The sequence below is a fragment of the Arachis hypogaea genome, chromosome 16 (assembly GCF_003086295.3).
Source record: "Arachis hypogaea cultivar Tifrunner chromosome 16, arahy.Tifrunner.gnm2.J5K5, whole genome shotgun sequence".
NCBI classification, from domain to species: domain Eukaryota; kingdom Viridiplantae; phylum Streptophyta; class Magnoliopsida; order Fabales; family Fabaceae; genus Arachis; species Arachis hypogaea.
The window spans coordinates 92,171,965-92,187,893 of record NC_092051.1 but is presented as its reverse complement, the minus strand read 5'-3'; the positions used below and the strand labels follow the sequence as shown (position 1 = coordinate 92,187,893).

Below are 15,929 nucleotides of genomic sequence, written 5' to 3'. Positions count from 1 at the left end.
TCTGTGATTTCAGGTATTTTCTGGCTGAAATTGAGGGACATGAGCAAAAATCAGATTCAGAGGTTAAAGAAGGACTGCAGATGCTGTTCGATTCTGACCTCCCTGCACACAAAGTGGATTTTCTGGAGCTACATAACTCCAAATGGTGCGCTCTCAATTGCCTTGGAAAGTAGACATCCAGGACTTTCCAGCAATATATAATAGTCTATACTTTTTCCGAGTTTAGATGACACAAACTGGCGTTCAACGCCAGCTTCCTGCCCTATTCTGGAGTTAAACGCCAGAAACAGGTTGCAAAGTGGAGTTAAACGCCAGAAACAGGTTGCAAACTGGCGTTCAACTCCAAGAGAAGCCTCTACACGTGTAAAGCTCAATGCTCAGGCCAAGCACACACCAAGTGGGCCCCGGAAGTGGATTTCTGCATCAATTACTCATTTCTGTAAACCCTAGTAACTAGTCTGATATAAATAGGACCGTTTACTATTGTATTAGACATCTTTGATCAGTTTTATGCTATCTTAGACCTTTATGGGGGCTCGCCATTCGGCCATGCCTGGACCATTATCACTTATGTGTTTTCAACGGTAGAGTTTCTACACACCATAGATTAAGGTGTGGAGCTCTGCTGTTCCTCATGAATTAATGCAAAGTACTATCGTTTTTCTATTCAATTCAAGCTTATTCCTATTCTAAGATATTCATTCGCACCCAAGAACATGATGAATGTGATGATTATGTGACGCTCATCACCATTCTCACCTATGAACACGTTCCTGACAACCACTTCCGTTCTACATGAAGATGAGATAGAATGAGTATCTCTTAGGTATCTAATATAGGGGACCGAGTCTGAGATATTAGAATCTTCGTGGTATAAGTTAGAATCCATGGACGGCCATTCTTGAGATCCGGAAAGTCTAAACCTTGTCTGTGGTATTCCGAGTAGGATCTGGGAAGGGATGGCTGTAACGAGCTTAAAACTCGAGAGTGCTGGGCGTAGTGACAGACGCAAAAGGAGTATTGAATCCTATTCCAGTATGATCGAGAACCGACAGATGATTAGCCATGCAGTGACAGCGCATTGGACCATTTTCACTGAGAGGACGGGATGTAGCCATTGACAATAGTGATGCCCAACATAAAGCTTGCCATGGAAAGGAGTATGAAGGATTGGATGAAGACAGTAGGAAAGTAGAGGTTCAGGAGGAACAAAAGCATCTCTATACGCTTATCTGAAATTCTCACCAATGAATTACATAAGTATCTCTATCTTTATTTTACGTTTTATTTATCTTTTAATTATCAAATCTCTAAAACCATTTGAATTCGCCTGACTGATATTTACAAGGTGACCATAGCTTGCTTTAGGCCGACAATCTCCGTGGGATCGACCTTTACTCACGTAAGGTTTATTACTTGGACGACCCAGTGCACTTGCTGGTTAGTTGTGCGAAGTTGTGACAAAGTGTGATTCACGTTTGAGAGCACCAAGTCTTTGGCGCCATTGTTGATGATCACAATTTCGTGCACCAAGTTTTTTGCGTCGTTGCCGGGATTGTTCGAGTTTGGACAACTGACGGTTCATCTTGTTGCTCAGATTAGGTAATTCTATTTTATTTTTAAGCTTTTTATTTCTTATTTTCAAAAAATACAAAAAAAAATTCTTCTTTTTCGTTCTTCCCAAAATAATTTTCGAAAAAAAATACAACAAAATTTATAAAATCATAAAAACCAAAAATTTTGTGTTTCTTGTTTGAGACCAGTGTCAAATTTTAAGTTTGATGTCAATTTCATGTTTTAACTTTTCCCTAAAAATTTTCGAAAACTTATGCATGGTGTTCTTCATGATCTTCAAGTTGTTCTTGGCAAGTCCTCTTGTTTGATCTTTAAAATTTCTTGTTTTGTGTCTTTTCTTGTTTTCCATATGCATTTTTGAATTAATAGTGTCTAAAGTTTGAAAATTTCTAAGTTTGGTGTCTTGCATATTTTTCTTTTCTTAAAAATTTTCAAAAATAAGTCTTGATGTTCATCTTGATCTTCAAAGTGTTCTTGGTGTTCATCTTGACATTCAAAGTGTTCTTGCATGTAGTAGTTGTTTTGATTCATAATTTTTATGTTTTGTTTCAATTTAGTATTTTTCTTTCTCATCATTAAAAATTCAAAAAATCAAAAAAATATCTTTCCCTTTTTCACGAAAATTTGAGATGATTTTTTCAAAACTTTTTAAAATTTAGTTGTTTCTTAGGAGTCAAGTCAAATTTTCTATTTAAAAATTCTATCTTTTTTAAATCTTTTCTAAAAAAATCAAATCTTTTTCATTTTTATTTTATGATTTTCGAAAATTTCAAATTTATTTTCAAAATCTTTTTCTTATTTTGTTTCATAATTTCAAAACCTCTACTAACAATTAATGTGATTGATTCAAAAATTTTAAGTTTGTTACTTGCCTAGTAAGAAAGGTTCAATCTTTAAATTTTAAAATCATATCTTTTTGTTTCTTGTTAGTCAAGTAACCAACTTTAATTTTCAAAATCAAATCTTTTTAATTTCTAATTCAAATCTTTTTCAAAATGATTTTCAATCATATATTTTTCAGTGTCAATCACATCTTTTTCAAAATCAATTTCAAAATCTTTTCTAACCTCTTATCTTTTCAAAATTGAATTTCAAATCTTTTTCAAATTAATCCTATCTTTTTGTTTGATTCTTATCTTTTTCAAAATCACCTAACTAATTTTCCCTCTCTAATTTTCGAAAAGTCTTCCCCACCTTTTCAAAATTTCTTTTAATTAACTAATTATTTTAAAATTCAAATTTTATTTTATTTCTTTTTATATTTTCGAATTATAATTAATTAACTTAATAAAAACAAAAATATTTTCCTTTTATTTTAATTTGAAATTCGAATTCTTCATCTTCTCTCTTCTCTATTCTATTCTTCTCTTCTTCTACTTACATAAGGAATCTCTATACTATGACATAGAGGATTCCATATTTTCTTTTCTGTTCTCTTCTTTTTCATATGAGCAGGAACAAGGATAAGGACATTCTTGTTGAAGCTGATCCTGAACTTGAAAGGACTCTAAAGAGGAAGCTAAGGGAAGCTAAAGAACAACTCTTTGGAGAAAATCTGACAGAAATTTTCGAAAAAGAAGGAGACATGGCCGAAAATAATAACAATACAAGGAAGATGCTTGGTGACTTTACTGCACCAAAATACAATTTACATGGAAGAAGCATCTCAATCCCTGCCATTGGAGCAAATAATTTTGAGCTAAAGCCTCAATTAGTTTCTCTGATGCAACAGAATTGCAAGTTTCATGGACTTCCATCAGAAGATCCTTTTCAGTTCTTAACTGAATTCTTACAAATCTGTGATACTTTTAAGACCAATGGGGTTGACTCTGAGGTCTACAGGCTTATGCTTTTCCCGTTTGCTGTAAGAGATAGAGCTAGAATATGGTTGGACTCTCAACCTAAAGATAGCCTGAACTCTTGGGATAAGCTGGTCACGGCTTTGTTAGCCAAGTTATTTCCTCCTCAAAAGCTTAGCAAGCTTAGAGTGGATTTTCAAACCTACAAACAGAAAGAAGGTGAATCCCTCTATGAAGCTTGGGAGAGATACAAGGAACTGACCAAGAAGTGTCTTTCTGACATGCTTTCAGAATGGACCATCCTGGATATATTCTATGATGGTCTGTCTGAATTATCAAAGATGTCATTGGACCATTCTGCAGGTGGATCCATTCACCTAAAGAAAATGCCTGCAGAAGCGCAGGAACTCATTGACATGGTTGCAAATAACCAGTTCATGTACACTCCTGAAAGGAATCCTGTGAGTAATGGGACGCCTTAGAGGAAGGGAGTTCTTGAAATTGATGCTTTGAATGCCATATTGGCTCAGAAAAAAATATTGACTCAGCAAGTCAATATGATTTCTCAGAGTCTGAATGGATTGCAAGCTACATCCAACAGTACTAAAGAGGCATCTTCTGAAGAAGAAGCTTATGATCCTGAGAATCCTGCAATAGCAGAGGTGAATTGCATGGGGGAACTCTATGGAAATACCTATAATCCCTCATAGAGAAATCATCCAAATTTCTCATGGAAGGATCAACAAAAGCCTCAACAAGGCTTTAATAATGGTGGAAGAAATAGGTTTAGCAATAGCAAACCTTTTCCATCATCCACTCAGCAACAGACAGAGAATTCTGAGCAGAATCCATCTAGATTAGCAAATATAGTCTCTGATCTATCTAAGGCCACTGTAAGTTTCATGAATGAAACAAGGTCCTCCATCAGAAATTTGGAGGCACAAGTGAGCCAGCTGAGTAAGCGAGTCACTGAAACTCCTCCTTGTACTTTCCCAAGCAATACAGAAGAAAATCCAAAGAGAAAGTGCAAGGCCATTGATTTGACCATCATGGACAAACCTACAAGGGAGGAGGGGGACGTGAATCCTAGTGAGGAAGACCTCCTGGAACGTTTAGTGACCAATAAGGAGTTTCCCTTTGAGAAACCAAAGGAATCTGAGGCTCATCTAGAGACCATAGAGATTCCATTAAACCTCCTTATACCATTCATGAGCTCTGATGACTATTCATCTTCTGAAGAAGATGAAGACATTGCTGAAGAGCAAGTTGCTCAATATTTAGGAGCAATCATGAAGCGGAATGCCAAATTATTTGGTAATGAGACTTGGGAGGATGAACCTCCATTGCTCATCAAGGAACTAAATGCCTTGGTTCAGCAAACTCTACCTCAAAAGAAACAGGATCCTGGTAAATTCTTAATACCCTGTAACATAGGCACCGTGACCTTTGAGAAGGCTCTGTGTGACCTGGGGTCAGGAATAAACTTAATGCCACTCTCTGTAAAGGAGAAACTTGGGATCTTTGAGGTGCAAGCTGCCAGAATCTCATTAGAGATGGCAGACAACTCAAGAAAAGAGGCTTATGGACTAGTAGAGGACGTGCTAGTAAAGGTTGAAGGCCTTTACATCCTTGCTGATTTCATAATCCTAGACACTGGGAAGGATGAGGATGAATCCATCATCCTTGGAAGACCCTTCCTGGCCACAACAAAAGCTGTGATTGATGTGGACAGAGGAGAGTTGGTCCTTCAACTGAATGAGGACTACCTTGTGTTTAAGACTCAAGGTTCTCCTTCTGTAACCATGGAGAGGAAGCATGAAAAGCTTCTCTCATTGCAGAGTCAACCAAAGCCCCCACAGTCAAACTCTAAGTTTGGTGTTGGGAGGCCACAACCAAACTCTATGTTTGGTGTTGAACCCCCACATTCAAACTCTAAGTTTGGTGTTGGGAGGTTCCAACCTTGCTCTGATTATCTGTGATGCTCCATGAGAGCTTACTGTCAGGCTATTGACATTAAAGAAGTGCTTGTTGGGAGGCAACCCAATGTTATTTAATCATATCTATTTTATTTTCTTTTTGTTATTTCGTGTTTTATTAGGTTGATGATCACGTGGAGTCACAAAAACTACTGAAAAATAAAAAACAAAATGAAAAATAGCACACCCTGGAGAAGGAGCATTCTGGCGTTTAAACGCCAGAAACAAGCATCTATCTGGCGTTTAACGCCAGAAACAAGCACCAAGCAGGCATTTAACGCCAGAAACAAGCATCTACCTGGTGTTAAACACCAGAAACAGGCTACATTTGGGCATTTAATGCCAGAAACAAGCAGCAGTCTGGTGTTAAACGCCAGGATTGCACAGCAAGGGAGTTTTACATGCCTAATTGGAGTAGGGATGCTAAGTCCTTGACCCCACTGGATCTGTGGACCCCACAGGATTTCCACCTACCACACCTCTTCGTCTCTCCTCTTCACACCTTCTCATAACACTCTTCCCCAAAATAACCTCCACCAATCACCTCCATTACTCCTCCAAAACCATCATACAACCCACCTACACCCACCCACTCAAATTCAAACCATCACTCCTTCCTTTTCACACTTCATAACCACCTAAAACCCCCCTTGGCCGAACCACTCACCCCTCTCCATCTCATCTATCTTCTTCTTCTTCTACTCCCTCTTCTCTACGTTTGCTCGGGGACGAGTGGTGTGCGAAATCGTGATCATTCCTTCCTTGGTAACGGCGCTAAAAACTCAATACGCACGTTCATGTTCTTAATTCTATTTCACAACTTCGTACAACTAACCAGCAAGTGCACTGGGTCGTCCAAGTAATAAACCTTACGTGAGTAAGGGTCGATCCCACAGAGATTGTCGGCTTGAAGCAAGCTATGGTCACCTTGTAAATCTCAGTCAGGCGGATTCAACTGATTTTATGAATTGATAAGTAAAAGATAAATAAAATATAAAAAGGGATAGTGGTGCTTATGTAATTCATTGGTGAGAATTTCAGATAAGCGTATAGAGATGCTTTCGTCCTTCTGAACCTCTGCTTTCCTGCTGTCTTCATCCAATCCTTCCTACTCCTTTCCATGGCAAGTTGTATGTTAGGCATCACCATTGTCAATGGCCACCTGTCCTCTCAGTGAAAATGGTCCAATGCGCTGTCACTGCATGGTTAATCATCTGTCGGTTCTTGATCATACTGGAATAGGATTTACTATCCTTTTACGTCTGTCACTACGCCCAGCACTCGCGAGTTTGAAGCTCGTCACAGTCATTTAATCCCTGAATCCTACTCAGAATACCATAGACAAGGTTTAGACTTTCCAAATTCTCAAGAATGGCCGTCCATGGGTTCTAACTTATACCACGAAGACACTAATAACTCAGACTCGGTCCCCTGTATTAGATATCCAAGAGATATCCATTCAATCTAAGGTAGAACGGAAGTGGTTGTCAGGCACGCGTTCATAAGTCGAGAATGATGATGACTGTCATGATCATCACATCCATCATATTGAAGTGCGAATGAATATCTTAGAAGCGGAATAAGTTGAATTGAATAAAAAAATAGTAGTACTTTGCATTAATATTTGAGGAACAGCAGAGCTCCACACCTTAAGCTATGGTGTGTAGAAACTCTATCGTTGAAAAAACATAAGTGATAAATGTTCAGGCATGGCCGAATGGCCAGGCCTCACAAGAGTCTAAGATAGCATAAAACTAATCAAAGATGATCCCAAAGATAGTAAAAAGTCCTATTTATACTAAACTAGTTACTAGGGTTTGCAGAATTGAGTAAATGATGCAGAAATCCACTTTTGGGGCCTACTTGGTGTGTGCTTGGGCAAAGCATTGAGCTTTACACGTGTAGAGGTCTTTCTTGGAGTTGAATGCCAGTTTGTAACCTGTTTCTGGCGTTTAACTCCACTTTGCAACCTGTTTCTGGCTTTTGACTCCAGAATGCAGCATGGAACTGGCGTTCAATGCCAGTTTACGTCATTTATCCTTAATCAAAGTATGGACTATTATATATTTCTGGAAAGCCCTGGAGGTCTAATTTCCAACGCAATTGAGAGCGCGCCATTTAGAGTTCTGTAGCTCCAGAAAATCCACTTTGAGTGCAGGGAGGTCAGAATCCAACAGCATCTGCAGTCCTTCTTCAACCTCTGAATCTGATTTTTGCTCAAGTCCCTCAATTTCAGCCAGAAATTACCTGAAATCACAGAAAAACACACAAACTCATAGTAAAATCCAGAAATGTGGGTTTTAATTAAAAACTAATAAAAATATACAAAAAACTAACTAAATTATACTGAAAACTATGTAAAAACAATGCCAAAAAGCGTATAAATTATCCGCTCATCACAACACCAAACTTAAATTGTTGCTTGTCCCCAAGCAACTGAAAATAAAATAGGATAAAAAGAAGAGAATATACTATAAATTCCAAAATATCAATGAAACTTAGCTACAATCGGATGAGAGGGACTTGTAGCTTTTTGCCTCTTGAATAGTTTTGGCATCTCGCTTTATCCATTGAGGTTCAGAATGATTGGCATCTATAGGAACTCAGAGTTCAGATATTGTTATTGATTCTCCTAGTTCAGTATGTTGATTCTTGAACACAGCTACTTTATGAGTCTTGGCCGTGGCCCTAAGCACTTTGTTTTCCAGAATTACCACTGGATACATAAATGCCACAGACACATAACTGGGTGAACCTTTTCAGATTGTGACTCAGCTTTGCTAAAGTACCAATTAGAGGTGTCCAGGGTTCTTAAGCACACTCTTTTTTTGCTTTGGACCTTGACTTTAACCGCTCAGTCTCAAGTTTTCACTTGACACCTTCACGCCACAAGCACATGGTTAGGGTCAGCTTGGTTTAGCCGCTTAGGCCAGGATTTTATTCCTTTAGACCCTCCTATCTACTGATGCTCAAAGCCTTGGATCCCCCTTTTTTTTTATTACCCTTGCCTTTTGATTTTAAGGGCTATTGGCTTTTTGCTCTTGCCTTTTGGTTTAAAGAGCTTTTGGCTTTTTTTGCTTGCTTTTTCTTTTTCTTTCTATTTTTTTTTTTTGCCATTTTTTTTGCAAGCTTTTGTATTCACTGCTTTTTCTTGCTTCAAGAATCATTTTTATGATTTTTCAGATTATCAAATAACATGTCTCCTTTTTCCTTATTCTTCAAGAGCCAACATATTTAACATTCATAAACATCAACTTCAAAAGACATATGCACTGTTCAAGCATACATTCAGAAAATAAAAAGTATTGTCACCACATCAAAATAATTAAACTAGTTTCAAGGATAAATTCGAAACCATGTACTTCTTGTTCTTTTGTAATTAAAACATTTTTCATTCAAGAGAAGTGATGGATTCATATTCATAACTTTAAGGTATAGACACTTAGACACTAATGATCATGTAATAAGACACAATTATAAATAAACATAAAGCTCAAAAATCAAAAAATAGGAAAATAAATAAACAAGGAGATTAAGGAATGAGTCCACCTTAGTGAGGGTGGCGTCTTCCTCTTCTTGAAGAACCAATGGTGCTCTTGAGCTCCTCTATGTATCTTCCTTGTCTTTCTTACTCCTCCCTCATAGCTCTTTGATCTTCTCTAATTTCATGGAGGATAATGGAGTGCTCTTGGTGCTCCACCCTTAGTTGTCCCATATTGGAACTTAATTGTCCTAGGGAAGTGTTGATTTGTTCCCAATAATTCTATGGAGGAAAGTGCATCCCCTGAGGCATCTCAGGGATTTCATGGTGAGGAATTTCCCCATGCTCATGTTGCGGTCCATGATCTCTTATTTGCTCCATCCTTTTCTTAGTGATGGGCTTATCCTTTTCAATGAGGATATCTCCCTCTATGTCAATTCCAGCTGAATTGCAGAGGTGGCATATGTGGTGTGGAAAGGCTAACCTTGCCCAAGTAGAGGACTTGTTAGCTACCTTGTAAAGTTCTTGAGGTATAATCTCATGAACCTCTACCTCCTCTCCAATCATGATACTATGGATCATGATGGCCCGGTCTATAGTAACTTCAGACCGGTTACTAGTGGGAATGATTGAGCGTTGAATGAACTCTAGCCATCCCCTAGCCACTGGTTTGAGGTCATGCCTTCTTAATTGAACCGGCTTGCCTCTTGAGTCAATTTTCCATTGAGCTCCTTCCACACATATGTCCATAAGGACTTGGTCCAATCTTTGATCAAATTTGACCCTTCTTGTGTAGGGGCGTGCGTTCTCTTCCATCATTGGCAAGTTGAACGCCAGCCTTACATTTTCCGGACTGAAATCTAAGTATTTTCACCGACCATAGTAAGCCAATGCTTTGGATTTGGGTTCACACTTTGATCATGGTTCCTTGTGATCCATGCGTTTGCATAGAACTCTTGAACCATTAGGATCTCAACTTGTTGAATGGGGTTGGTGAGAACTTCCCAACCTCTTCTTTGAATCTCAAGTCGGATCTCTGGATACTCATTCTTTTTAAGTTTGAAAGGAACCTCAGGGATCACTTTCTTCTTGGCCACAACTTCATAGAAGTGGTCTTGATGGACCTTAGAGATGAATCTCTCCATCTTCCATGACTCAGAGGTGGAAGCAATTGCCTTCCCTTTCCTTTTTCTAGAGGTTTCTCTGGCCTTAGGTGCCATGAATGGTTATGGAAAAACAAAAAGCTATGCTTTTACCACACCAAACTTAAAATGGTTGCTCGTCCCCGAGCAAAAGAAGAAAGAAAGAAATAGAAGAAGAAAAAAAATGGAGGAGAGGGAGAGAGAGATGGTTTCGGCCAAGGTGAAGAAGAGAGGGTTTTGTTCTGTGAAAATGAAGAAGGAATGAGGGGTTTATATAGGAGTGGGGGGGTTTAGGGTTCTGCCATTTAGGGTTGGGTTTGGGAGGGAAATTATTTTGAATTTAAAGGTAGGTGGGGTTTTTGGGGAAGAGAAGATGGATGTGATTGGTGAAGAGGTGATGGGAAAGAGTGATTGAGTTGATTGGTGAGGGGTATTTGGGGAAGAGAGTTATGGAAAGGTGTGAAGAGGAGAGAAGAAGTAGGTGGGGATCCTGTTGGGTCCACAGATCCTGAGGGAATCCTGTGGGGTCCACAGATACTGAGGTGTTTGAGGATTTCTCATCCCTGCACCTTTTAGACGTGTAAAACGCCTCATATATGCAATCCTGGCGTTTAACGCCAAACTGCAGCATGTTTCTGGCATTAAACGCCACTTCCTTGCTTGTTTTGGGCGTTCAACGCCAGTCTATAGCATGTTTCTGGCATTGAACGCCAGTATGGTGCATGTTTCTGGCGTTAAACGCCAGTCTGATGCTTGTTTCTGGCATTTAACGCCAGCTTTCCTCTGGGTGCAATCCTGGCGTTTAAACGCCAGACTGCTGCTTGTTTCTGGCGTTTAACGCCAGTTTCATGTTCTGTTCTGGCGTTAAACGCCAGCCAGATGCTCCTTACTGGCGTTTAAACGCCAGAAAGCCCTTCCTCCAGGGTGTGCTATTTTCAATGCTGTTTTTCATTCTGTTTTCGATTTTTTTTTGTAGTTTTTGTGACTCCACATGATCATCAACCTAATAAAACATGAAATAACAAAGAGAAAATAAAATAAAAGTGATTAAATAACATTGGGTTGCCTCCCAACAAGCGCTTCTTTAATGTCAATAGCTTGACCGTGAGCTCTCATGGAGCTTCACAGATAATCAGAGCAAGGTTGGGACCTTCCAACACCAAACTTAGAGTTTGGTTGTGGAGGTTCAACACCAAACTTAGAGTTTGACTTTGGCGGCTTTGGTTGACTGTACAATGAGAGAAGCTTTTCATGCTTCCTCTCCATGGTTACAGAAGGAGATCCTTGAGTTTTAAACACAAGATTATCCTCATTCAGTTGAAGGATCAATTCTCCTCTGTCCACATCAATCACAGCTCTTGCTGTAGCTAGGAAAGGTCTTCCAAGGATGATGGATTCATCTTCATCCTTCCCAGTGTCTAGGATTATGAAATCAGCAGGGATGTGAAGGCCTTTAACCTTAACTAGCACGTCCTCTTCTTGTCCATAAGCCTATTTTCTAGAGTTGTCTGCCATCTCCAATGAGATTCTGGCAGCTTGCACTTCAAAGATTCCCAGTTTCTCCATTACAGAGAGGGGCATGAGGTTTATCCATGACCCAAGGTCACATAGAGCCTTCTCAAAGGTTATGGTGCCTATGATACAAGGTATTAAGAACTATCCAGGATCCTGTTTCTTCTGAGGCAATCTCAGTTGATCCAGATCACTTAGTTCGTTGATGAGCAAGGGAGGTTCATCTTCCCAAGTCTCATTACCAAATAATTTGGCATTCAGCTTCATGATTGCACCAAGGTACTTAGCAACTTGCTCTTCAGTAATATCTTCATTCTCTTCCGAAGAAGAATATTCATTAGAGCTCATGAATGGCATAAGGAGGTTTAATGGAATCTCTATGGTCTCCAGATGAGCCTCAGAGTCCTTTGGTTCCTCAGAGAAAAACTCCTTATTGATCACTGGACGTCCCAGGAGGTCTTCCTCACTGGGGTTCACGTCCTCTCCCTCCCTTGTAGGTTCAGCCATGATGGCTAAATCAATGGCCTTGCACTCTCCTTTTGGATTTTCTTCTATATTGCTTGGGAGAGTACTAGGAGGCGTTTCAATGACCCTTTTACTCAGCTGGCCCACTTGGGCCTCCAAATTTCTAATGGAGGACCTTGTTTCATTCATGAAACTTTAGGTGGCCTTAGATAGATCAGAGACTATATTTGCCAAGCTAGATGGATTCTTCTCAGAACTCTCTGTCTTTTGCTGAGTGGATGATGGAAAAGGCTTGCTATTGCTAAACCTGTTTCTTCCACCATTATTAAAGCTTTATTGAGGCTTTTGTTGATCCTTCCATGAGAGATTTGGATAATTTCTCCATGAGGGATTATAGGTGTTTCCATAGGGTTCACCCATGTAATTCACCTCTGCTTTTGCAGGGTTCTCAGGATCATAAGCTTCTTCTTCAGAAGATGCCTCTTGAGTACTGTTGGATGCAGCCTGCATTCCATTCAGACTCTGAGAAATCATATTGACTTGCTGAGTCAATATTTTGTTCTAAGCCACTATGGCATTCAGAGTATCAATTTCAAGAACTCCGTTCTTCTGAGGCGTCGCATTACTTACAGGATTCCTCTCAGAAGTGTACATAAACTGGTTATTAGCAACCATGTCAATGAGTTCTTGAGATTCTGCAGGCATTTTCCTTAGGTAAATGGATCCACCTGCAGAATGGTCTAGGGACATATTTGATAATTCAGACAGACCATCATAGAATATATCCAAAATGGTCCATTCTGAAAGCATGTCAGAAGGACACTTTTTCGTCAGTTGCTTATATCTCTCCCAAGCTTCATAGAGGAATTCTCCTTCTTTCTGTCTAAAGGTTTGAACATCCACTCTAAGCTTACTAAGCTTTTGAGGAGGAAAGAACTTGGCTAAGAAAGCCGTGACCAGCTTATCCCAAGAGTTCAGGCTATCCTTAGGTTGGGAGTCCAACCAAATTCTAGCTCTGTCTCTTACAGCAAACGGGAAAAGCATAAGCCTGTAGACCTCGGGATCAACCCCATTGGTTTTAATAGTATCACAGATCTGCAAGAATTCAGTCAAGAACTGAAAAGGATCTTCAGATGGAAGTCCATAAAACTTGCAGTTCTGTTGCATCAAAGAAACTAATTGAGGTTTAAGCTCAAAATTGTTTGCTCCAATGGCAGGGATTGAGATGCTTCTTCCATGTAAATTGGAATTAGGTGCAGTGAAGTCACCAAGCATCCTCCTTACATTGTTATTATTTTCGGCCATATCTTCTTCTTTTTCAAAAATTTCTGTCAGATTTTCTCCAGAGAGTTGTGCTTTAGCTTCCCTTAGGTTCCTCTTCAGAGTCCTTTCAGGTTCAGGATCAGCTTCAACAAGAATGTTCTTATCCTTGTTCCTACTCATATGAAAAAGAAGAGAACAAAAAATAATAGGGATCCTCTTTGTCACAGTAGAGAGGTTCCTTTATGTGAGTAGAAGAAGAGAAGAATATAAGAAAGAGAAGAGGAAAAACTCGAACTCAGAGAGGGAGATGGGGTTCAAATTTTGGGTGGAAGAGAAGTGTTAGTAGATGAATAAATAAATAGGAGATTAGAGATGAGAAAGGAATTCGAAAATTAAACAAAATAAAATAAAAATATTTTAAAATTAAATTTAAAATTCAAAAATTAAAATTGAAATTAAATTAAAATTAAAATTAAAAACAATTAGTTAATTAAAAAGGAATTTTGAAAAAGAGGGAAGGAATTTTGGAAAATTAGAGAGAGAGAGTTACTTAGGTAGTTTTGAAATAGATATGATTGAAACAAAAAGATATGATTGATTGAAAAAGATTTAAAAATCAAATTAAAAAGATAAGTGGTTAGAAAAGATTTTGAAATTGATTTTGAAAAGATGTGATTAAAATAGAATAAGATATGATTGAAATTTAATTTGAAAAATATTTAGAGAGGAAATTAAAAAGATTTGACTTTGAAACTTAAAGTTTATTACTTGACTAACAAGAAACTAAAAGATATGATTTTAAATTTTAAAGATTGAACCTTTCTTAATAGGCAAGTAACAACTTTGAAAAATTTTGAATCAAAACGTTAAATGCTAATAAAATTTTCAAAAATTAAGAAATAAAATAAGAAAAAGAATTTGAAAATTAATTTGAATATTTTCGAAAAAATGAAAAAGATTTTGAAAAATTTTAAAAAGGAATTCAAAAATATGAAAAGAAAATTGAAAAAGATTTGATTTTGAAAAAGATTTTGAAAAAGATAAGATTTTTAAATTGAAATTTTGAGTTGACTCATAAAAACAACTAGATTTTAAAAAATTTTGAAAAAGTCAACTCAAATTTTCGAATTTGATGAGTGAAAAAGGGAAAGATATTATTTTTTTTTTATTTTTTGAATTTTTAATGAGGAAAGAGAAAAACACAAAATTGACACATAACATAAAAATTGTGAATCAAAACACACAATGCATGCAAGAATACTTTGAATGTCAAGATGAACACCAAGAACACTTTAAAGATCAAGATGAACATCATGACTTATTTTTGAAAATTTTCGAGAAAAGAAAAACATGCAAGACACCAAACTTAAAAATTTTCACTATTTAGACACTAACAAATTAAAAATACATATGAAAAACAATAAAAGACACAAAACAAGAAAATATAAAGATCAACCAAGAAGACTGGCTAAGAACAACTTGAAGATCATGAAGAATGCAATGCATGAAATTTTTGAAAAAAAAAAATTTTTTTTTAGAAAATTAAAAAGATGCAATTGACACCAAACTTAAAACTTGACTCTTGACTTAAACAAGAAACATAAAATATTTTTGGTTTCATTAAATTTATTAATTTTTTTGGTTTTTTTTTGAAAATTATTTTGGGAAAAACGAAAAAAAAGAAATAATTTTTTGTTTTGAAAAGTTTTCGAAAATAAAAAGAATAAAAACAAAGACTTAACATTAAAATAAAATTACCTAATCTGAGCAATATGATGAACCGTCAGTTGTCCAAACTCGAACAATCCCCGGCAACGGCGCCAAAAACTTGGTGTGTGAAATCGTGATCATTCCTTCCTTGGTAACGGCGCTAAAAACTCAATACGCACGTTCATGTTCTTAATTCTGTTTCACAACTTCGTACAACTAACCAGCAAGTGCACTGGGTCGTCCAAGTAATAAACCTTATGTGAGTAAGGGTCGATCCCACGGAGATTGTCAACTTGAAGCAAGCTATGGTCACCTTGTAAATCTCAGTTAGGCGAATTCAACTGATTTTATGAATTGATAAGTAAAAGATAAATAAAATATAAAATAGGATAGTGGTACTTATGTAATTCATTGGTGAGAATTTCAGATAAGCGTATAGAGATGCTTTCGTCCTTCTGAACCTCTGCTTTCCTGTTGTCTTCATCCAATCCTTCCTACTCCTTTTTATGGCAAGCTGTATGCTAGGCATCACCGTTGTCAATGGCCACCTGTCCTCTCAGTGAAAATGGTCCAATGCGCTGTCACTGCATGGCTAATCATCTGTCGGTTCTCGATCATACTGGAATAGGATTTACTATCCTTTTGCGTCTGTCACTACGCCCAGCACTCGCGAGTTTGAAGCTCGTTACAGTCATTCAATCCCTGAATCCTACTTGGAATACCACAGACAAGGTTTAGACTTTCTGGATTCTCAAGAATGGCCGTCCATGGGTTCTAACTTATACCACGAAGACACTAATAACTCAGACTCGGTCCCCTGTATTAGATATCCAAGAGATATCCATTCAATCTAAGGTAGAACGGAAGTGGTTGTCAGGAACGCGTTCATAAGTCGAGAATGATGATGACTGTCACGATCATCACATCCATCATATTGAAGCGCGAATGAATATCTTAGAAGCGGAATAAGTTGAATTTAATAGAAAAATAGTAGTACTTTGCATTA

General features: G+C 37.7%; 2 non-coding genes across 2 annotated transcripts; one reads left to right on the top strand and one right to left on the bottom strand.

Annotated features, from left to right (window-relative positions):
* Positions 1-3,553: 3,553 nt before the first annotated feature.
* On the bottom strand, positions 3,554-3,661 carry LOC112761390 (small nucleolar RNA R71). Its single transcript, XR_003181787.1, has one exon. It is a non-coding gene; the product is annotated as a small nucleolar RNA R71 (small nucleolar RNA).
* Positions 3,662-12,754: 9,093 nt separating this feature from the next.
* Positions 12,755-12,862, top strand: LOC112761680 (small nucleolar RNA R71). Its single transcript, XR_003182063.1, has one exon. It is a non-coding gene; the product is annotated as a small nucleolar RNA R71 (small nucleolar RNA).
* Positions 12,863-15,929: the final 3,067 nt, after the last annotated feature.